The sequence below is a fragment of the Coturnix japonica genome, chromosome 1, assembly GCF_001577835.2.
Source record: "Coturnix japonica isolate 7356 chromosome 1, Coturnix japonica 2.1, whole genome shotgun sequence".
Classification (NCBI taxonomy): Eukaryota; Metazoa; Chordata; class Aves; order Galliformes; family Phasianidae; genus Coturnix; species Coturnix japonica.
In genome coordinates, this window is record NC_029516.1 from 10404690 (window position 1) to 10428726 (window position 24037).

Below are 24037 nucleotides of genomic sequence, written 5' to 3' on the forward strand. Positions count from 1 at the left end.
TTCAGAAACAACTGAGTCACTTTAACAAACTCTAATTCAAAGATTTTGGGTTCTATACAGCAATTAGACCATAGCAAACTTGTTTGGAAACATGGTGTTTTTTCAATACAACAATGTTGAATGAAAATCAATGTTGTAACTGATGTTATTTTTTAAGAGAAGAAGGATTTAGTTCATCTGTTGCATACTAGAGATCAGGCAGTTTCACAGTTTGGTAGTGACAAGACCAGAAGCCTTTGACATGCAGCAAAACAAAGTAACAATTCAATCTCATGTTGTTATAGAAGATTCAAATGGCTAGAACATCCAGAGGGGTCTCCAGAATGAAAATTTTACATCCATGATTTATTTCATTATAAGTATTTCTGATCCTCCGTCCCAGAGTTAGCTTTGCCTCTCTATGCTCTTGATCCTATGAAGTGTTGAGAAATATCAAATCTTATTTAATCAAAGACAGCTAGGAGTGCTTAGAATTTTATCCATTCTTAATTTTCTTGCACAAAGTGTTGGAGGAAAGTCCACGATATAAAATTTGGCCATGTTGCTATATGAGCAATGCCTTCACGAAAGTAGAAACACATGGCAATTAATACACAATAGGAAGAAAGCTCTCCTGCTCTCGTAAACCATAGCCTCCAGTATTTTACAAAAGCTACTATTTTACTTCAGTCCACTGAATTCTTAGAGCTGAAATTATAGAACAGTATTCAATCTGAGGCACAGTAAAATACCTTAAATGTTTAGAATTTAGGGCTGGTAGGGTAGCAGTGAATTGCTATCTTTTCTCATCTCAGTAGTTTTTGCTGTCACTTATAGCTTTACTTATTCGGCATAAGATCATATCGAAAAGCAGAACTAATATGCTAATTATTTTGGGCACAACTGGGGACTGTACATTTAGAGAGACAGTACTTCCCAGATTTTGTAATCTTGATTGTGTTGGGTGTTTTCTGCATGCAAAGTGAAATATTTCAAGGAGGTACCAAAAGGAAATGTATAGTGAATGATGTTCTGAAAATTTCATGAAATGTGTTTTCTGATGGAGAAAACATGGTTTATTTGTGACTATCTGATCTGACACTACATCTAAATTAACTTTAAAGCAATCAGTGAATCTTTCAACTGTGCAAAGATAACACAGTCTTAAAATTGGAACCATCCTGATTAAATCATCTTTCAAATCAGCTTAAAATTTATTGTATCTATCTCTACTGTGCTTGCATCTACACAATTATTTCACTCTTAATTCCATCAATAAATTAACATTGATCACAGGTCTCTTTTGATTAAACACAAAAACACATTCAAGCACCAAGTCTGTGTGAGTTGATGACATATACAAATTCCATTAAAGAAAGCCAGTGCTGCTGAACAATTAGAGTGTAATGTGTTGTTCTTTACGGTTTTCATGAAATAGAAGTTGTTATTAGAACTCCTTCAATTTTATCAGAAAATTTACAGGGGGAAAAATAATGGGAAATTGAGAAACAGTTAATAATATGAAAAATGAGATAATGAAGCACTTAATCTTTTTTGAACCACAGTTTCTGGCTGAAACTCATTTCAGTATATTGAGAGGAGGAGAGGACGTGGAGATGCAGTCTCAGCTTCATTGGACTTGGCTTCTGGCCTTCAAACACAGACGGATGCACACCAAGAATGGTTTTAGACACTGTGTCTTGGCACATGTTATATGTTGATCTGGGTTCAGGGTCTGATTCTCTGTTTCAACACAGATAGCAAGTGCATGCTCATTCATTCTCAATTGTGGACACCACCCAATACGGTGATGAAATCTAATACTGCATGGTGTTTTGCTATAATACCATCATCCTAGAAAAAAAATGCATTAGGGCTTTCAATGAGAGTCAAGCATTTGCTTGATACAAAGCCCATGCTAGCTGCCTCATGGCTTTTCAGGGTCTGGAGCTGTGAGCCATGTGCATCTTGAAAGCCCAGAGCACACATTCATGAAAACTTTTCTTTTCTTTGGATGCACTTACAGGGTTGACATTTGCTGAAAAATTCTAATTGATCTCATACCATTTTTAAGAGGAAGGGCATCATTAGAAGGGCATTTTCCTCGAAGTTTGGAACTGATCTCATAAAGCCCTCACAAGATCTCACACACTGCAGAAGTTATTGATTTGTCAGCTCTAGGGAAAATCTTGCAATTGCAGACAGAAGGAGAAGCAAAGTAGAGTTTCTTCTTTTGCTTTCCTTATTGTCTGGGTGAGTGGAGCATTTATTTTTAACTGTTGTCGGTGATTAGTTTTGACTGTTCTTGTTTTTCTTATCTTGTTTCAGTGTAAATAGCAAGTGTAATTACAAATCTATTAAATTAAAGTCCATGGAGGTTTTGTATTGATGTCTTTATTGTCATTTAAATCAAAATAAATACAGATCCTTGTACTTTTTTCAACTATACAGTTAAGTGCAAAATCCAGCTTGACTTTTTTGTTTTCTATAATGAAGTGTGATGATTACTGAGGTAAAAATCAAAGGAAAAATGATGCAGACAACAACAGTGAAGGGTTTTTGTGCTTGCCACATCACTTAGTAGAAAATAAGCAGAGACTAATTAACATATTTAAATATAGGATTCTTGATTTCTTTTAGATTTCAATCCAAAGTAGGAAGGAAAATGAAAGCCTATTTCTGCAAAGACGCACACAATAGATGATGTCTTCACTGACAGAAAATATCAGGTTGTTTATTAAATGTAATCTCAACCTGCCTGCCTCCTCAACTACCCGTGTGTATCACAGATTTCAGGAAGAAATACTGTAGGATTGATTTACTTGTCCTCATGTATGTTCAAAAATTATTTTTAATTCTGCAAGGGATTACTGTGTTCTATTTTTTTAGAATAAAAAATATTTTTAGTGGATGGGAAGGAATGTTATATATTAATTCAGTGTGAGTATGTAGTCATTCACAATAACACTGATCAGGTGATGGTGTTCTATAGCTCAGATTTTTCGGTCTCTGTTTCAGTTCCTTTTGTTGTGACAGGTGAGCTTTTGCTTTCAATCGGAAGGTGATAATGCGCTAGTCACATCATCCAATTTGGTTAGTTATTTCATAAAACTCTTTTGATGACTAATCATTTTTACTGTGTCAAAATGAATCCTACTCAGTTTGATAGTTACTGTAGAGTCATGGCAGTAATGGGTTATATAAAATTACATGTGGATAATGTCTTTAAAATGTTTAAAATGCAGAAAGATACATTTGTGCTCTGCACAATTTGTAAACCACACATATGTCTATGCATAACAATAAGATAACACAATACTGGCTCCTGAAGTTTAGTTGTTAATATCGCATGCTTTATTATTTCTTTCACAAAGCAATATAGTTTTATCTTAGAGTCAATTAGATTTTATAACTTTACTCTTCTAACTGGCAGTCTGTTTCAGAATTTTGTTTTCCTTGTGGTTAAAAATCCTTTCATATCCAGCCTAATTGAATTCATATCTAGTTTATATGCATTTCTTCTTGTGTCAGCACTGTCCTTTACTATAAATAGTTTTTCCCTTCCCAATGCTCACCCATCAAGGCTCTTCAGAGAGCAGTCACATCCTCTCTGAGACTTCATCTGACAGACTAAACAAGTAAAGCTTTTATAGCAACATTTCACAAAAAGGCTCTCCATTCCATTGATCATTCCAGTAGCTGTTATGTTTCTGATCTGGGTTTTCAACATTTTCATGTGTAACAAGAAAAATCTGTAATATTTTAGATGAATTTTCTCCAGCTTCACAGACAATCATTATTACCTCTGTGATCCATCTGTTACATCTCACCATTGCTTTTGACTTATTCCTGTTAATTGCTTATAATGATGGTTTATGTGTTGACTGGCACATGCCAATCTGTGCTTTTTCTGAGACTTTCTCCATCCATTAGTTCCCATTTGTACATCTGTGTATTTCCTAAAAGTTGCTAACACATTTTTTGCTAAGTCACGAAAGTAAAATGCAGAGTGCATTACTCTTTCTGCACTTGATTTACAGATAATTTGACTTGGTGTTGCCTGAATTACAAGAGCCCAAAGCAGTTTTATTTCATGCTTCTGTTGCAGAGTCCTGAATTTCAAAGATCCTGAATTTCACCAAGTAGATTTAATAGTCTGTTACCAATAATTAAACCCACATTCAATTTTTTTAAAAAATAAATCTTTAGGACCTTATTGTTGTCATTATGACAGTCAGCAATGCTGATCAAACAATACAGATCTTGCAGATGAACTCTAACAAGCTCAGGCAGGACGCTTATCATGGTAATACAGAGTTCAAACTGCAAAATTCAGTTAAGACTGAAATCAAATGCACTGAAATTCTTACTATTAAAGTGATTGCTTTTGCAGTGAATCTGCTCACCACTGTGTATGCAGATAGTTCAATAGCTTTGTCAGTTTGAATGAGTTCACAAGCAGCTATCACATATCTTTAGCCAGTGTTTCCTTGCCAGATACAAAGAATTCTGTCACCAAAACTGGACTGAATATTATTAGCAGTCATACAAATCACATATATTTCTCGGAATGTTTGTAAGAGTCATTTCTGTAATATTTCTTAAACGCATACAAGATGGCACCCAGCCACAATGAGATAATCTGCTAATATTCAGGACAGGATTGGTATAGATGTATTTTATCACACTGCCTTCCAAAGTAGCATGGCTGAGTTTTACTATAGTGTGAGAGTCTCCCAGAAGAAAGATGAGCCTGGGAAATCAACAGACAACTTCTCATGGAAAGAACAAAACTATATTCCTACATCTGCTGATTTCTGCATAACTGTTTATCTCACAGACAGGCATACACCTAAGAAGACGTTCTAAAGTAAAGCTAGAATGGACAACCTGGGGAACTACCGACCTGTAAGCCTCATCCTTGTGCTGGGTAAAACTGTGGAGCAGACCTCCTAGAAGCCAGCAATACTGAGGCTCGTGGAAGAAGGGTGATACAGGACAACCAGTATGGCTTTGCCAAGGGCAAGTCTTGCCTGACCAGTCTAGAGGCTTTCTATGTTGGCATAATGGCATCAATGGACAAGGGAAGAACCATAGACATAATCTATCTGGACTTCAGTAAGACTTTTGACATGGTTCCCAATAACATCCTCCTCTCCAAATTGAAAAGATATGGATTTGATGGGTGGACTGTGTGATGGAAGACGAAAAAGCTGCAGGATTGAACCCAGAGAGTGGTGATCAATAGCTCAACATCTTGATGGAGATTTGTTACAAGCAGTGTATCTCAGGGATAAGTACTGAGACTGATACTCTTTAATAACTTGATCAGTGGCACTGACAGTAGGATCAAGTGCACACTCAGCAAGTTTGTGGATGACACCAAACTGTGGTGCAGTCAACAGATCTGAAAGATGGGATGCCATTCAGAGACCTAGACACTCTCCAGCAGTTGACCCAGGTAAACTTTGAATGGTTCAGCAAAGTCATGGGCAAGGTTTTGCACCTGGGTCAAGGTAAGTCCTACTATCAGTTCATATTGGGAGATGTAAGGATGGAGTACAGTCCTGACGAAAAAGGAGCTGAGGGTGGTGGTGGATGGCAACTTGGACATGAATCATCAGTGTGCCCTTGTAGCCCAGAAAACCAAATGTATCATAGACTGTATGAAAGGAAGTGCAGCCAGAAGGTCAAGGGAGGTGATCCTGCCCCTCTACTCTGCGCTGGTGAGACCTCACCTGGAGTACTGCATCCAGACATAGACTCCTTAATACAGGAGAGATGTAAACAAGTTGGAGTGTGTCCAAGAGTTGGAACACCTCCACTATGAAGACAAGCTAAGAAAGCTGGTGTTGTTCAGCTTCAGGAAGAGAATGCTCCGGGAAGATCTGGGAGTGGTCTATTGTAATAAGACAAGAAGAAATTATTTCAAACTAAAAGTAGAGAGATTTGGATAGGATATAAGAAGAAAGCTTTTTATTATAAGGTTAGTGAAGCATTTGAACACGTTGCCCCATCCCTGGAGTCACTCAAGGTCAGGCTGGAGCAACCTGACCTAGCTGTAGGTGTCCCTGTTCATTGTAGGAGAGTTGTACTAGATGACCATTAATGACCCCTTCCAACTCAAGTGATTCTATGATTCTATGTACTTCTACATTCACTTCCATTTTAAGTCTGACTAATCATAGTATTATGGGGTTTTGAACTACTGTCACGTGTTTAAAATGGTGAAGTGGCTTCTAGGACAGATAGAGCTATACTAAAATCTAAGTACAGCCTTTTATGGTTCAACGAAATGCTACTGCAAAAAACACTCCATGGTGGTGTAAGACTGTCTACACTAACTCAGTGGAATTACTGATGTATCTAAAATCATACAATTCAAATCAGACAATTTGCTCCCTTTCAAACCAATTTCCCATGCAAGGGTTTGAAGGGAAAAAAAAAAAAAAAAAAAAAAAAAAAAAGAACTTTAAAACAGTCAGTGGCAACTATGATAGTTCTCCAATGGATTAATGAATTTCCATGAAACAGAAGAGACCAAAATTTCTTATAGTGATGGATTTCCTCTAACACCAGCATTTTCAAAGACATATTATGGCACTTTGATCCCACTGACTGTAGAAAGTAACTGGGCCAGGAAAATCACAACCTAATTTCACCATCTCTCTTTGTTGCAAAAGAGATTTCGTAGAGGGGCGACTTTCCTCTTCCTTCCTTTATTGCTAGTTTTGGGATAGGCCAACACAGTCTTTGTAAGGATTAAGAGGTAGGCAGATATCAGCTTGTTCTGTTTTGCTTCTGGAAAGATAAGTGATGATTTTTATTTTTTATTTTTTTAACACCACAATATGTCTGCACAGATGTTGTAATTACAGCAGGATAGAATGTACAATTCAAAATCAAATTGATCTTTGGCAAATAGTTTTCTTTGACACTAATGTAAAGTTCAGCCTTCAAGCAATGTAAAGCAGAAGGAAACAGTTTATTTGGGGCAAACATTTCTTCTGTGCTACAATTACAACCTAGTAATTAGGCTTATGATACATCATTATTTATGCTTTGAATTTTGATCACAGCAACACACAATCCACTGGTGTTTGATCTCTTCTTCCCCTATTCTAAGTAACAGTAACCACAACAGGCAGGGGATAAAATCTCCACATTTTACAAATTAAAAACTCAGTGGGATATCCCTTCATGAATTTTCAGAGAGAAGCAGTACACTGATTAGGAAAAACAGGGGAGGAAACTGGAGTTCTACATCTGAGTCTTTCTCCAATCTGATTACACTTCCCCAGTGCAAAGAGCTGATTGTAAATACCGAAGCACTTGATCCCCATCCATTTATGTAGCAGAAGCCAGCCTGTGGCACAGATTTTTAGATCAGAGTAAGTAGCAGTTTTCTGGTTCTGCACAGCAGCTTTACTCTTACTCTGGTCCCCAGCATCTACACAAAGGAATAAGACAGAAGCTGCACTGATAAAGTGTTAAGGTGTGAGACAGCAGATCTACAGTTTCATAGCAACAGAGGCAGAACTCTGATGCAGTTAAGTTACCTGGTTAATTCCTGTTGACACTGTCATTAGTCCTTTATAGTAAGACAGTCACCTCACCACTTCATCTCACTTTGTCTTTAGGTTCTTACCTTACATGTTGCTATCGCTCAGGTACAGTAGGGATGTACATATAATTAAACTATTTTTTAACACTTTGAAATAAACTCAAACTCATCCCATCATTTTTCAAAATTCTTGGCCAAGGTGGATGAACACATGGATTCTTTCAGTATTCAGATAGGATTTAAAACCTCTTTCCTAGAGAAATCTTTGAAAATTCCAGCCTTAATCACTGCAATTAATCTGTTACGCTTTTTGGATTACATTTCATATAGTCCATATGGCTATCTTGTAGTCAATGAACTATAAGCCTATAAAAGCTTGAGCTGAAGGTCATGCCTAAATCTACAATTATTTCTATATGCCTTCCCTAGTCAACTCCCACCAAAGGAATGAGAGCTCTGTCATGCAATTTGCAGTCCTGAACTCAGTCCACAAGTTGTCTACATGTCCACTCCAAGCATAGTCTTGACTGTGCACACCAATGTTAATGGAGCTAAAGGACTGAGTAACAGGCTTCTACCAATGCTCTATAGATGGAAAACCCCAGGCTGCCAGCCTATAAGTCACAGGGAGCCCTGTCCCAGAGAATACACCTGAAGATGGGTTTTGTTTAGCATAATGTATTGCTGCAGAATATGGTAAGCTACAGCAGTCATAAAATATTTTCTTTGAGAAAGCCAACTAGAATACAGAAAAGGGAAGTGCTTTGGAAGAGGATCTTGCATAATACTCTGCTCTTGCAGATCTCCTAAGTGAAACCCCTATCAAATCAATCAATAAAAATTCCAACCATGTACATGACCAAGATAAAACCAGGGGAAGTGCCCTTCTGATTAAAAAACTTTATGCCACAGAGTACCATTCAAGAGGTGATCTGTCTCCTTCTAGGGCCAGGAGAGGTGAATGTCTGAAGGGATCTGTGAAAACAGCCCAACCTTTTACTCAGACCCACAAAATTTTTATCTCTACCTTACTGCTGACCTCATCATAAATTCATGACTTCTGTAAAATCTCAGGCTGTGAGCTTTATTGACCTAAACATGACACCCAGCAATTCAGGAAGAAGCAATCTAAACAACTTGTTTCACTTTCTATCATGAAGCCAAGGACCCAAATCACTTTCAAGTTCATTTCAGCTTTCTTGTTTGTTTCAGCAGAAAACAGCCCCCCATGTATTATTTTGATACACTAAAATTATATGAGATTGATCTATGCTGAATTTCAGAGAGTTTGTAAGGGCAACATTTTACAATTTGGCATACAAAGAAAAGCATCCTGCTGAGAAAGGAGTGAAAATTATACAGATAAATGTGTAATGCCTGAGTTATTGTATCCTTCAAATGAGAATAGCCCCAAAAAGAGTAAAAAAGTACATAAAGCTTTTCAGAGGTTCATTTTAAATAGCAGGGATTCAGCAAGTACCTTATCTTCCTGTCAGCTTGTATGACACCATACAGTGAAACAAAATAAAAAGCTTTAGATAATCAAAATCAAACTAAAACTAAAGGAATGGAAAGACACGAGTTGGAGCAGGAGTTATAAATATGTGTATATATGTATGTGTGATTTGGAATTTCTGTTTTTTTAAATTTGAATTTACTTTCACAGATGTACTTTCATACAGGCATTTGGTCAGTAAATCAGTCTTACTAGAAATATATTCTATTTCCTAACTAGACATTTCTTTAGTGACTGAAGCACCAAAAATTCAACTAGAAATAACTTCTTCCATTGTCTATAGTAAACTTATATATATGAAAAGCATTATCCCTAGGCAACAGTAGTTTTTTGACAGGGAGATATGCTAAAAGTTATTGTGAAGTTGGGTTGAACAAGTGTTATTTGAATGACATTAATTATTGCGTGTAGCTTACTTCACTTTCCTATAGAAATAAGGGAAATTGCAACCACTTGAACTCTGAATGAAAAAATGCTTAATCAATGATTTAATAACATTAATCTTCTTTACATTTATATTTTATTTAATTTTGATTAATGGCACTGAGAGTTCTCATATAAAGACATCTTGAGTCTGTCTGGCTTACTGAAAAATCAAGTTTTCCCAGAGCAGGAAGTGCTGGTAAGTACACAGAAGTGCTTTTGAGAGGTGATATTAAATACCTCTTGAATGTTTGTCACACACATACATTGAACATATAGCTAGAGGAACAGATGAGGTTCTCTTTTGCAAATTATAAAGTAACAGTGGCTGTGTTCAGCAGGATTGCTGTCTGCTGAAGGATTATAAGATCAAGTCAATACATTTTAACACACCTGTTAAGAAAATCACCTTCAAGAGAGCAGAAGGGAAGCATCTGGGAGAGTCTGTTCAAGTAATGGTAGACTAATAGATTTTGTGAGCATGATTTCCTCAGTTATCTAGGAGAAATAGGAACACATTAACTTCCTACCAGTTTTTTTCCTGCTCCAGTGAAGCTCAGAACAAGCTTCTTATTTCAAATCATGTAAGAACTTAAATTACTTCTGTAGTCACACAAAACTCTAAGGTTTCCAACGAAAAATGACAGCATAAACTGGTAAATTCCTGACTAGAAAGGCAATTGTATTTTCTATCAGGGCCCTGAGTGCACTCAGAGACCCTAATGTAACTCCTCCTTGGGAGTGGCAAGGGAGGACTCCATTCTATCCCTGGTTCTATCAGCTCTTGCCTCAGCAAGGATGTGGGATGACATCTCCTTTGTCACCACAGCCATATCACAGCCTGTGCAGACCACAGCTCACTCTGAGCCTTCCTCTGCTGCCCCTAGCTTCTGACTGGGCTCTCCTGCTCCTAAACCCAAAAAGTCTTGTGCAGAGATGAGGGAAATTCTGGCAGCCGTGAATAACAAGCTATCAACAACAGAAAATGCCTCTTTCAAAGAGATTCAATAACTTACCAAGCCAAAGGATAACAGGGATTCTCCTGGACTGCTAGTAGGAGAGAGTAGTTATAAAATCTCCTTTATCCAGAGTGAGAATAGCATCTTAAGCTGGCTCATGAAAACTGCTAAATCTTATATTGATGTACCATGCCCTATTACAATTACTGCGCCTCTACCTGGAGAATTATTTTCTTTATACAGTTTATTGAAGTTATACATGCACACAATCCTACATACTTAAGGTTATTTTCAGGAATATAGATATAAACACATTCCTGAACATATTTATCTATATGTATGTATGTATGTACGTATACACATATATATTAAGATAGAACAAAAATTTCCATGAAATGTTTGCATATGAAGTCAGGTTATCTTTGATGCACACTTAAATGTCTGAAATGTGGTAGGAGTTTTAGCAGACACTCAGATGTCCAGGAAAAGATGTCGATTAATCTTTAGTGGAAGAAGTCAAAGGTGAAAAGTTGATTTTACTTAATGGTAATCTCTCTCTTTCTGAAAAAGAAAATAATCTCAAAATAATGAGGTTATAAATAGTATCACATTACCAATAATACTATTGTGAGCTGAATTTTCAAAATATTTTTTACATAAAATTCATAATGTAGAATTAGGTAGATGGACATTTTCTTGCAAGCAGTGAATGAAATGTTTCTAAGACTCAAAGAGTTAAACAACGCAAAAGGAATTTTGATTGCTGTTACTCAGCTAGCTCTGAAGCAAAGCACTACAGCCATGCTCCATAGATTGGTGTGCTCCTATGCAGAACATATTACAAACATGCCCTTGATGATCATACATAAGCAAAGAGTCTGTCTTTTCTTTCTTCTCTGGCCACTGGAATATATTTCCTTACCAATCAAAACATAAATAGAAAAGTAGTTACCATCAAGTAGACAAACAGTCAGATTTCTGACTTGATGCTTCATTTTCAGTCATCTCTTAGCAAAAGGATTGAGACTACTGTTTTACAGACAAATGTTCCTGATCAATAATTTTGCCTCATCTGGCCATGAAAACTATTTACTTGTTTTCAGTGATTGTCAAAATTCCCTGTCTCATTCAATCAGGTAGCAAATGAAGAGACGTTAAATTGCTTTCCTGCATGTAATATGTCTGTTGACAAGAGATTTCAAGCTAATCTCTTTTACACAACAAAATTATTTTAATGGGTGAACTTCTTAGCATTGGTCTTTGCTGGGTAAAAGAGGTAATAATGATTTCTTTTCCATAATTTCTCTCCCATTCCTATTTGTATACTCAAACCATTTTCTCTATAATCTTAATGGAATAACTTTACATTGTTTATAAAACACTTTTATTAATAATAAATACAAAGCTCCATACAGTTAACACTTGGGAATGGAGTTCTGTATTGCATGTAGAACCATCACATACTTTAGAACATAATTTAAATATATTACCCATCTTCAGATCTAACACATGATTTGTTGGTACAAGACACTGTTAGATATTTCGAAAGGATTCTCTACTTGACAAAGGGTTAGAGATAACATCACAACAACTACTTGATCTCAGAAATATTACCAACTTCATGTTAACATGAAGTTAACATTGGTAAGGTAGATATTCTCTGTTTTAATAGGAATACCTCATAGCTTTTGAAAAATGGAGCTGCGATTCTTGAAGTTATTTAGTCCTAGCAGTATCTCTCTGTGCTGTGTACAGTTTCTTATCTGCATTGTGTGCTGATAAGATAGTCAAATACCACTGGTCTGTGATTTGTAAACATCTAAATCAAGGGCACTGAAACATCCACTGTTCATTCATGCAACCGAGTTCAGCAAAATTGAACAAAAAACTCATTGAAGCTCTGATTACAGTGCCCAGAGTTTAATAAATTAGCAGACTCTGTGGGAAGGTTAAAAGAGGCAAGCTGTTTTGATTCAAGTTATAATTATTTTGCTTGTATAATTTCTGGCATTTTTCAAGATTGTTTTTGCCCTAGAAAGGCATACACTTCTTCCACCTTCATGCAAATTATTACTCAGTACATGACCTCGTCAAGCAGCCATAATGGCATTTCTTTGTTTTTGGGAAATCTCTCTTTTAATCCATCCAGATAACTGTCAAAAAAGTGGGGCAGGAAGAAACAAAAATAAAATTACTGGATCAGATGCTGCATTATCTCAAATATTTTCAGTGACTTATAAGACATATAAAGTGGATCTTAAAATAGTAGTGATTTCCACTCAAGTAATAGGTAAAAGAAAACCTTGAAGAACCAGGCCCACACACATTTGTAATTCAATCAAAAGTTCACATGCTGCATCTTAAAAGGGACATCCAAACTTCTGACAAGGCCCAGTTCATTGTACATCCCTTACTCCAGTGTATCCAGTGCTTCAGATGTGCAGAAAGGTTTCTGGGGGATTGTTCACCCTCAACATGTCCAGGTACTGAAAAACCTCCTCTCCAGAACTATGGCTTTCAGTCAGCTTACTTAAAAGCAGCACAGAAGATGGAATGGTTGCTTATAGCAGTCCTTTCTGAAGAATTCTATGTTTAAAAAGAATGAGGTAAGTGGGACAGAAACATTGCTGTAACCAATGTTCATTTTAGGTTTGCTTAATTTTAATTCTGATTTCTGGCTTTCAAAATTAGATGAATAATCCTTATTGACATTTATATTCCACTGCAAATCTGGTTATATACATCTTTGGAGAAGTGTTAAATATAAAGATTTTAAGTTCATTCTGCAAGTTTATGACAAAATTTATATCTTTACACGTATTATCCAGCTCAGTTTTGATATGCATTTTTGTACACTCTGACTTTAGAAATGAATATTATGTCTGATTCTAAATTATTTGTGTTAAGAAGTAAGATTTTCTTATGTAATAAAGTAAACCCAGATGTTAAATTCATTACCTTTAGGTTTTTCGCCTGATCACAAAGATCAAACATGTGAGAAAGAAACTGTTTAATAAACAATTTTAATGAAAACTACTGATTACTTCTTTAAGTCCTGGGATTCATATTAACTAAAATCTGCACATTTCAAAGAAGCAAATTCAAACTGTATGTCTTAAATTTTACAGATATATGTTCCCTGTCTTCTCATGTGCTAAAATCTGTTTTTCTTATAAACCAACCAAAGTCTTCTTTTGTTTGGGTAAGTAAATTTAAATAAAATTGACTACACCTATACTCACATAAAAATTTTGTGGCTTTTTCATAGAATCATAGAATTAGGCCTAAAATAACGTTATTATTGGTTAGAATTCCAGTAAATAGTTTGCATTACCATGTGCTTGTGTTTTTTTTTTTGTTGTTGTTTGTTTGTTTTGGTTTGTTTTTTTTTTTGAATGTGGTATATTACATCAGAAACTTCTAGAACGCTCATTTTCTCTGTGAAGAAGAGCATGACATGGCCTTTATCTCTTCCCCCAAAGAGTAACCGTCTGAAAAGAAAATACAAAAACATGAAATTGTAAGTCCCTATCTAAATAAAACTATGCCATTAAAGAACCCTAGGGTTTTAGTGGAAACACAATAAAGTATAAGTCAGCAGTTGGATCTGCTTTCAAAAGCACATCTCACACTTGGTAATTATGTTTTAGGAATAATTACCCAGTTGTGTTTTTGCACCAATAAGTGCAGATTGGATTCTGCATTTTGTACATCACCTAAATTTAAAGAAATATTATTAAGTTGAATAAGGACTGGAGGAAGACATCAAATGATACAATTTTTATTGAATTTTAGAAATATTTTACATTGATAAAATGGCAGATAAGAAGTTCCAGATAAAGGAGTTTGTAACTTTGAGCCCAAAGAAGTTTGTTTCACAAACTGCTGCCCACAGCTGCACAGGTGTTTGTGGACACATTCTCTCAGGTAAAACTGTAACCAAGAAGAACAGAACCTGTCAAAAGCGGTGTTCAAGGTACTGTGCAAAGATTAGTACCTTTACTGGAAAATCACTAGGAGCTGCAAAGTGAAAAAAAGCTGAAAATCATCAGGAAAAGACTGCAAGAAGACATGGTAATACGTTTACAATACAGGACAGAATGCTAGGAACTGATGCATGATTCATCACCTGTTCTCTTTGGCCACTGAGAAGATGCCAAGAGCAAATCATCTTAATTAGTAACAAAGAACAACCAGGAGGAATATAAAGAAGGAACCTTCATGCTACAGGAATACTGATGCAAAACACTTAGCTACTCCTACTGTCTACCTACTACTAGATAGAAACTAAAATCAGCCTCCATTCTTGGAGGTTGTTACCATTGTAGCACATCCCTCAGACTTCAGTAGTACTGAGGTACTTATGCATCACTTACACATAACAGACTGCTACTAGATATAGTTTAATGCTTTTACTAAGAACTAAGATATAGTCTGGTCCTTTAGGAAAATTCTCGATTATTTTAGAGACAAAATCAATTCTGAATTCCACCAGGAACCTGGATTCAAGATAAGCATTTGGATGTAGTACTCTGGGACATGGTTTAGTGGGCAGTATTGATGATATGTGGATGGTTGGATTCGATGACCTTAGAGGTTTTTTCCAACATTAATGATTCTATGATTCCATGATCGAATGGGCTCAGAATGTCCTTCACAGTGAATGTATGACTGTAGTATAACCTGCTGAACACATTTTACTTCCTTCTTCTATGGCTGTATGCTTTTTTCTTTTTTTTTTCTTTTTTTTTTTTCCTTCGCTATTAATGTTTAACTTTTTCTAGAAATGGTAGAACCTCAAGAGCAAATGCGGGCAGGCAATAAAAACTCTAGTGTATCATCTCACTGCTTACTAAGTAGGACAGAAAACACCTGATACTGAAACTCACTCTCATATTCAAAATATACCTTAAACTTATTATTAGGTTAGAAACAATTTTTGAAACAGGTGCTCAAAATATTTCTGAAGAAGAAATGAAGAATCATGTTTTTACTGTAATATATTCTTATAAATAAAACCACAGACACAAAGTAAGATGTAAATGAAAGCATGGGTCTCAGTAGTCCTGTTCCCTTTCAAATCTCCAGGAATACCGCAACTCATTTACTCCTTTTTGAACAGCCATATATCTTTATAGACAGAATTCTCCTCCCAGCTTTACTATGCAGCTGTTTCACTGAGATTCTCCTGACTTTCAGAGAACTCTGAGCTTCCATTTTCCACCTGAATTACATGCCTTTCTCAAAACACCATAAATTCCGAAAATAATAATCTTATCAAATAGATAGACACAGAATACTGGTTAGAAAGAAGCAGGCCAAGCACATCTCCATTCCATAAGTTAAGAATTTGCATATATCTGTATTATGTCTTTATCAGCTGGACATTAACAAGCTGAAAAGTTCATTTACTGAGGTTGTAAGAGTAGGTATTGAATTCTGAAAATGAATTTCTGCAAAGAAAAGGTCAGAGTGAAGTGCTGGAGAGCCACAAGGAATGAGCAATGGGACTGGAAATATTATGAAATAGAGAAAGAGAGAAAAGAATGCATGAGAATTGACTCGTACTGTAGTTTATCTTCATCAGAGTCTTGATGGCTGACACTGGGTGAGGTTCAACTCCCATCTGCATGAGGTTGGAACATGCTTCCATTACACTCTCTATTTGCTGCTCTTCAGTAGGTATTTCTTATGTTAGTGCAGTTACAGTCTTCTTGGCTTTCTGACATTCTGCTAAAGAACAGCTAGTGCTGCAGTTTGGAGTCCAAATTCCTTGGTGATCTAATTTTGCCATGATTTCAAAATCTTGGCAGGCACCAAAACTTGACAGAGCACCTATGCCATATGTAAATCTTACATATACCCTCTTGTAGACTGCCACATTAGTTTTTCTGTGTGGCCAAACATGGGGTCATATACCTGTGTGAATACACGATGCCTACCATCATGCATTCCACAGCCACATGTTCACAGCCACATTGTCATTTGCTGCATTTTGCCCCTCCAACTTAACTTTCCTATGTGAAGTGATGTTTTTGACCACATCATTGAGTCAGGGAAAACTGTATTTTAAAATGATATTACTCGGTCTGAGTGTATTTTCTTGTTCCACATTCCCACACAATAATGTAATTGATATCACAGCTTTGAGAAAGTGGGAAGGTTTGATATAGTATCTTAAACATCTCCACAAAACCAATAAAGCATTTGGCCTTCCCATTTGCTGTTCTGCACTGTCTGGCATAAAAGTGACTGATAGGAAGAACATAAGATGAAGGAAGGACAACAGATACAGACTCACCAAAGACATTTCTACCTTAGCTGTTCAGTTGTGAAGGTAGAGCTGGAGAGGTGGCTTGGCACACAGCAGTACCTATGCATCACTTGTCTCAGTTTTCTGGCAGCACAACACCACTTCCCACATATACACTGCATATTTGCACAGCCTGTTTGACACTGTTGGTCAGTTGACACAGGTCTAGCCAGCACTTTACTAGTGCATTTGGAGGTACTTTCTCAATATACTCTGCAATAGAGAATCTCTGAGTGATTCAGATATTAAACCTATAATAATTCTGTGCCTAATTGCATTGCTTGGCCTGAATATATAATATATTGTAACACTGAAAGAGAACATGATATTTCTCCTAGGTCACATCCTCTAGCACTTACTGGATTTTTGGACATATTTGCACCTCCTACATTATTAAGAGCTTTTGAAATGGACTCAAATATCAGAACCCTTCAAATATTGGGATTTTTGTGGAGCTCTTGAGACGAAGAATATATCAGCCATATTTGAGTCAAAAGATTTTCATTTTCTATGGATTAAAAGATGCCCTACTTCACTTACTGGATGTTTAGAATAGACCTCAAAACGTTTGGTTATTTATCTGCCTATTCATGCTTCATCGCAGACCAACCATTTCTGAGACTCCATAGGAAGTAAAGAATATAAGAGATAAAGAGCCTGCAAAAATTAAATGGCCCTTATAAGTTCTTGTCAATTTGACAATTTTACAGTTGGAAAGGATGAAACAAAAAGAGTTAAAAAACATCCTAATAGAAGTTACAGAAACCAACAGACATGAGGATTGTTTTCAGTAAGTACTCGTCACAGTATCACAGTATCACAGTCTCGTGCGGGTTGGAAAGGACCTTAGAGATCATCGAGTCCAGCCCCCGGGATCTGAGCCTCCTGTGTAGCAGAGCGGCACTTCTACCACTTGCGCCACAGGGGGGATTCGAACCTGGGCCCTCCGGTGTTGCAACGCGGCATTCCTACCACTTCGCCACCGGGGCACACTTGTCCTTGAAGGATGGACAAGAGCTAAAGGTTGCAATACACAATGAAGATTAAAAACACTTCCCGTAGAGAGGAGTACATCTGACATCAATTTAAAGATAATGATAGCAGTCTATTAAAGGCAAGTGAAACAAAGAGACAGGGAAATATATGTCTAAAGAAAACTAGCGGTCATGAAGCCTGAAGAACTTAAAAATAAACACACATCAGGTCACTAACTGGTAAACAATAAACTCTTAAGTGCCATTTGTCACAGAACTGAGCAGATGTACTTAAAAAGAACAACGTTCTTCAACCTAGAAGAAAAAAAAAAAAAAATCATGCTTTTAACCAAGGACAGTCTAGTGCAGAGAAACAGAGAAACTCTTTTGATTTACCCTTTACATTGCAGAGATAATGGCATCATTCAAGGTAGTAAAGACTAAGTCTGAAAAACCATTTTATGGACTTTCCAATTAAATTAAAAGTGAAAGGAACTGAAAGGAAATTGGAAGTTTGAAAAGTAACTTTTGCTTTATTTTGGGGGCTAAATGACAATTCCATACAGCTGAACTGGTAGGTCTTTAGTGATCTACAAAACCATAAAAATTTATAAAACTCAGATGGTGTCTCCAGCTAATCTGGTTACCATGAGGAATGAGACTTATTTAATGTCTGTTCTTTCAAATTAATTTTCCCTCATTCAAGCTGCACTAAGAAGATATATATAAATACATATATATATAAATATATATTATATGTATATAAATACAGATTTCTGACAGGCTGCAGTCCAAGTTTATCTTGTCCAATAGAAAACTATTTTATGCAATAATTGATATGTTGTGGTCTAGTATCAAACTGTGCTGGCTCTCCATACTTGACTTTCTAATAAAAGTTTACATACAGAAGCAGAATTTGTTTCATAAACTTGAAACTCATAAATAGGACCTTGTACAACATCTCACCAAATCCTGTCAACATACAGTAGAAGGACTTTCCTGGCACAAACATGTTCCAGAGTCTTGAAACCTTCTGGCCCAGGAGTCACTTATATATATTAGATGCTTATTACCAGGAGAAATTAAAGCTTCCAGCTCTTGACTTTTTTTGGTAAAGTGATCTTTTCTGTGATGACTGATATAAAACTGGGCAATTTTGATGCCACCCAGCAAGTAGCAATGATATGCAAAAACATATGTGAATCATGTCTGTGTACACATGCACTCATGTCTAACAACCAGTATATTATAGTAATTTGAATAGCATTTTAATATGAATTTTCTAAAATTCCACATCTAACTTGGATGTAACACACTTGAAAAATTCAAATGAAAAACAGAAGGATGAATGTTTGAGTTGTTACTGTAACAGACCTGGATTACTGAAAGACACACTGCCAGTAAAACAGTTCCAGATCTCTCTCATGAGAGTTTCATATGCAATTTCAGTATCTTGACTTGTCTGGTAATGTCTCTGGAAAGCTAGTCATAATCTTCAACTTAATTAAAAGATGTCCAAAATTAGACTGACAGAACCACGAGCAGAAGTCTGGCTTGTGTCTGGCTTGCTGAAATACTTTCTGAAATCCTCCCTTGGTCTTATATCCTACATCTTATCTTGCCAGTTGATATGTGGCAACTGCAGAAAAATGTCTTTCTTTTTCTTTAGGAGACACCAGAGAAGAATTTTCATGCATAGTAAATGCTACTTACAGAGGATTTTTTTCAAAATTCAGTGTAAAAAAAAAGAATAACAGCATAAGATATTCATAGGTAACATATGTAAACTGTATAATAGAACTAATCACAGCAATGCCAGCTTTGGTGTTAGTCATATTACTTTGATCAGTGCACTGTCAAGGTGTAAAATAGCTGGTGGAGAAACAGTTTAAATTGTTTCATCCTTGGTAGCAAATGCTTAAAAGAATGTGTGAGTTTTGCTCTACAAATAAGAAAATAATTAACTGCTAAAAATGTTACAAAATAAACTTTGACTCTGTTTGTAACTTCTTTTTGACTTAGAAATCTCTTTATTTAATGCTGTACCTGTCTCCATAATATCCAAGCATTACACATTAATAAGTGCATAGGACACTGTCTTGCTTCTTTTTAGATTCTTGTGCTTATTTCTCTACCCACCAACCACCGACTTGCATGATTCCAGGAAACGCTGCTTCTATAAGCTTCAGTCTGGAGCACAGACTGATCTCTAGAAATTTATTGCACAGGTGGTCCTAGGTGGAAATTACTCTATTTCCCATGTCAGTCTAGATATACAGAAGTGGAATGCATGTGTCGTGGTGAATCATGGATGCATGCCCAGGTTCTTGAAAAGGAAGGGTCCCTTTCCCCCTTTCCTGTCTTTGCTTAGTGGCAGGTGAAATATGTTATAGGGGAAAGTGTAGGCTGAGAACAGAGCAGAAGGTTTTGCAAATACAGGAGTTTTGTATTTTTAATATCCTCCCAGCAAATCTGCCACCATCATTACTCCTTACAACAACAGAATAGTTCAGTCCAACACAAATCCATCTGTTTATCAAAAATATTGTTCACAAAAGAATAGGTAATGCATGGATTAATTAATGCCCTGATTGCTTCCTGAGCTTTAAAAAGCCTTCTAAAATGGATGAACATTGAAATGCCTTTCATATTATCATTGTCTCTCAGAGTAATAATTATAATTAGCTCTTTTATAATATCCTCCTTTGGCTTTCGTACAGCCAAGACTATAAAACAGACTTGAAATTTATCCCAGACACTGTTGGGAATTCTTTTGTATTTTAAGTGAATTCCTAAATACAGTCAGGTCTCTTAATGTAAATGAAAAGTCTACATGAAGTCAGAGGATTTTTTATGACATTCTACAAATATATTAGAATCTTAATCCTGTAAAATAACCTTGACTAGGTGCCTAGCTAGACACTCTGATGAGGGGCATAGGAAATTTTTTTTCTGTTCCCCTACTTTCCATTTCATGACCATCTACAGAGAATCTTCCTTTCCAAATGAATTAAGCCTCTCCCATATGCTTACTTCTCCAAAAACTTCAATTTCATTCTTTTTGTTTGTAATGTTATGTTTACAGTCACTATATCTCCTTCTACAGTCAGAAATCATTACAAAGGACACCTGTCCTGGCACCTGATACTGTAAGCTTATATGAAATAGTCTGATTAACTGCTTCCCAAAAGTCAGGTATCCCAACTTCAAGATTCTTTGCTGAGGATTGACTTATCATGTCATATTTTTTTAACTGTTGTACTCACTCATCTTTTGAGATCTGGCCGTTTCATTTGGGATATCTCTCATGTGTGTCCATGGGTGTCCCAGGAGGTTCTGTCATTCTTTGTTGCTCTTTACAACATGCATACTGTCATTGAGTAACATCATTCAGAGTATCTTTACTCTGAAGTGTTCTCAATTTCTTACTGTTTAGAGCTTTCAAAACTGATACAAATGTAAATATCTTGTGTTTCTGCCATATTTCATCCTAGATTTATATGAAAAATCAAGTTAGAAGACAGGAGATCTCAAATCTAACCTTTGGATTTGTTTAGAGCAGTATCATTTCTGAATTCAGACTTTCAGAGCTTCATACAGTAGTACCTTAAAAATGTCCAAGGATGGAGACAGTGCAGCCTGTCGATGCACTCTTCTCTAAAGGTGAACTGTTCATTCAAATTTCAGTACTAGCATCCTGAAAAGTATTCAGATTCCTTCTTACTTCTCACTGATCTTAAGAAAGCTATCTTCTTAATAGTCATCATATTTCATTGCCTGAGTGCAAGTCTTGCACAGACACTCGCAGACATGATATTTTGTGCAGAAGAAAAAAATAATTTATTTGGATCATGGCATAAGGTCACAAACAGGGCATAAGCACGTTGTGGATGCCTGCTATCAAGGAGAGTAAGTGCTCATGCAAGGGTACATTCAGTTAGATTGAGTGAAACTCCCTGATCCACTGTTCTGCTTAGCTGCTGTCTATCTGGACTGTGATCACACATGACTACTTCAGCACATGGGTAATAAATTGTCACTGACTGTCTTAACTATATAGAAAACAGCCCCTAAATTTCTTACTAAGTAGCTGTGTTATGTGACCATTACTACATCTCCAGGAAGGTTTTATATTGTCTATTTGCAAGTCTTACAAACTTATTATTTGAATAAGCTTGCAACAGGAATCTCTGTGACACTCCATCTATGACATTAACCAATAGATTTAAACAAATAAATTGGACTTAACAGAGCAGGATCTGCATGATGGAATCTCTAGGGCTGTCTGAAAATCCCACTTGGAGAGCTCTTGCAACAATCAATAAACTACTTAATTTTCAAGTTGTCTGAGACTTTAGATGAATACCTGTTTTTAATTCTCTGTTGGGAAGTGATGATGATAGTGAGATTAATTCCTAAGTTTCATGAGATGGGGAAAGTAATAAAGCCCAGTGAGTCTGTTGCTGTCACTAGTACGTACCTCAGTACTCTTCCAGGCACTAAAGGGAAGCATCCAACTGGGAATCAAATTAGGAAATTTATTTACTATGCACTGTCGTATTGACACGAACTGAGAAATCAATTTGCTTGAAAATTTTGGTTACTGTTTTTAATTGTGTATGAAGAAGAAAATCACTGTTTTGTCCTCTAGTGGTTAAATATATGAGTAGAGCAGAGAAGGTAACAATAATGAATGTAATTTGCTCTTATTTCTTATTTTGATCTATTTCCATGAAAATAAATGAAAAATCTTGGTGAAGCTAGTTTCTTGAAATCTGCTTTGGAAAATGCCCACGGAATCACATTTCTTCTAAGTCACCCAATCATTACTTGGTCTAACAGTGGAAAAAAATTCTAAAAACAACAACAACAAAGCTAAGAAAATAAAAGACAAAAAAAAAAAAACAAAAAAAAAACACAACACAAAAACTTGCTCATAAAAATATACGTTTTATTTTATCTGATTTCTGTATGTGTATGGTTTATAATGGAAACAATCTTCACATATTCAGCATTTAGTAGGAAAACTGAAATAGTCATAAAAGCAGTTGACTGACTGGAAGATTTGCTTTGACTTCATACTGGAGAAAACAGTGAAATGTGAGAACATACACATCTGCATGTGTGTCTGTGTGTGTGTGAATACAAAAACACACAGAAAAACAGATGCTATAACCCATAAAAGATTTGTAATGACTATATTTTAACAGCACAAAGCAAAAGGAAAATGTTCAACAGCATAAGCACCTTGGTAAAAACAGATTGAGGTTTCTATGCAGGACAGCACTGTTAGGAAAAAAAAATTCCCACACTCAAAATTCTGGGAGGAAAGTTAATAGCGTAATCTTGTATTCAATCAGGAAATTCAGCAAATTCACATTTTAAAATGGGTGCAAATGAAATCTTAATTATCATAAATTCTTTCATATGGATGTACTACAGAGGTATAACAGTAAAGAACAAAATCCACTGAGCCTTGTATATTGTGTCTGATAGTAGCTAAAACAAATGCCATGGGAAGTATATGGGACAGTAGTAATTACACAGAGATTTTCCCAGAATGATTTTCCACCTTTCAGCCATTTGCAACCCAGAGATGTCTTGGAGTAAAGTTGTTATTTTTATAATTAAGAGAATCAAAGTAGATAGATCGCCACCTGTGTTATCAAAACCCCATTCCCAGCTAAAACAGAAGGAAGAGCAGGTCAGATGAGGAGCAGTGCTGGGGAACAAAATCATCTGTGTTACTTTATCTTCCTGGTAAAAATTCAGTGATATTTCAAGCATGAAGTTTTGCTGCATGTCTCCATTAAGACTAGCAGGAGATAGAAAGAGTGACAATTTGGAATCTGGGAATTAATAGTACTTTGTGCTTCACAATCTTGCATTTTAATACATTTCATGCTTTTGTGCCAGTATTCACATTTATTTGGCAGGGAATGCATTGGGATATTTGGGGCAATAAGATTCCCTGCTCTAACAGAACACCACTTGCTGATGGCAAGTTACTCTGATGTAAAAACTAGACATGGACTAGATGGGAGATCACACATTACCTTTGAAATAGCTTTAAATATTCTGTATTGAAAAAATTATTGATCATTTCAATATTTCCTGAGGGGGAGACACTGCTGATTCTCCTCCAGTCTTGATCTCAAACTGTCTTGCATCCAGAATGGTATTACTATTGTCTGAAAAGGGCATAAAGATAATTTTGTTTTTCTTTTCTTCCCATTACTTTTGTTTAGGTAATGTTGAATCAGTTTGACAAACAGTTTAACCAGTTTGACTAGATGTGATCTTTTTTGA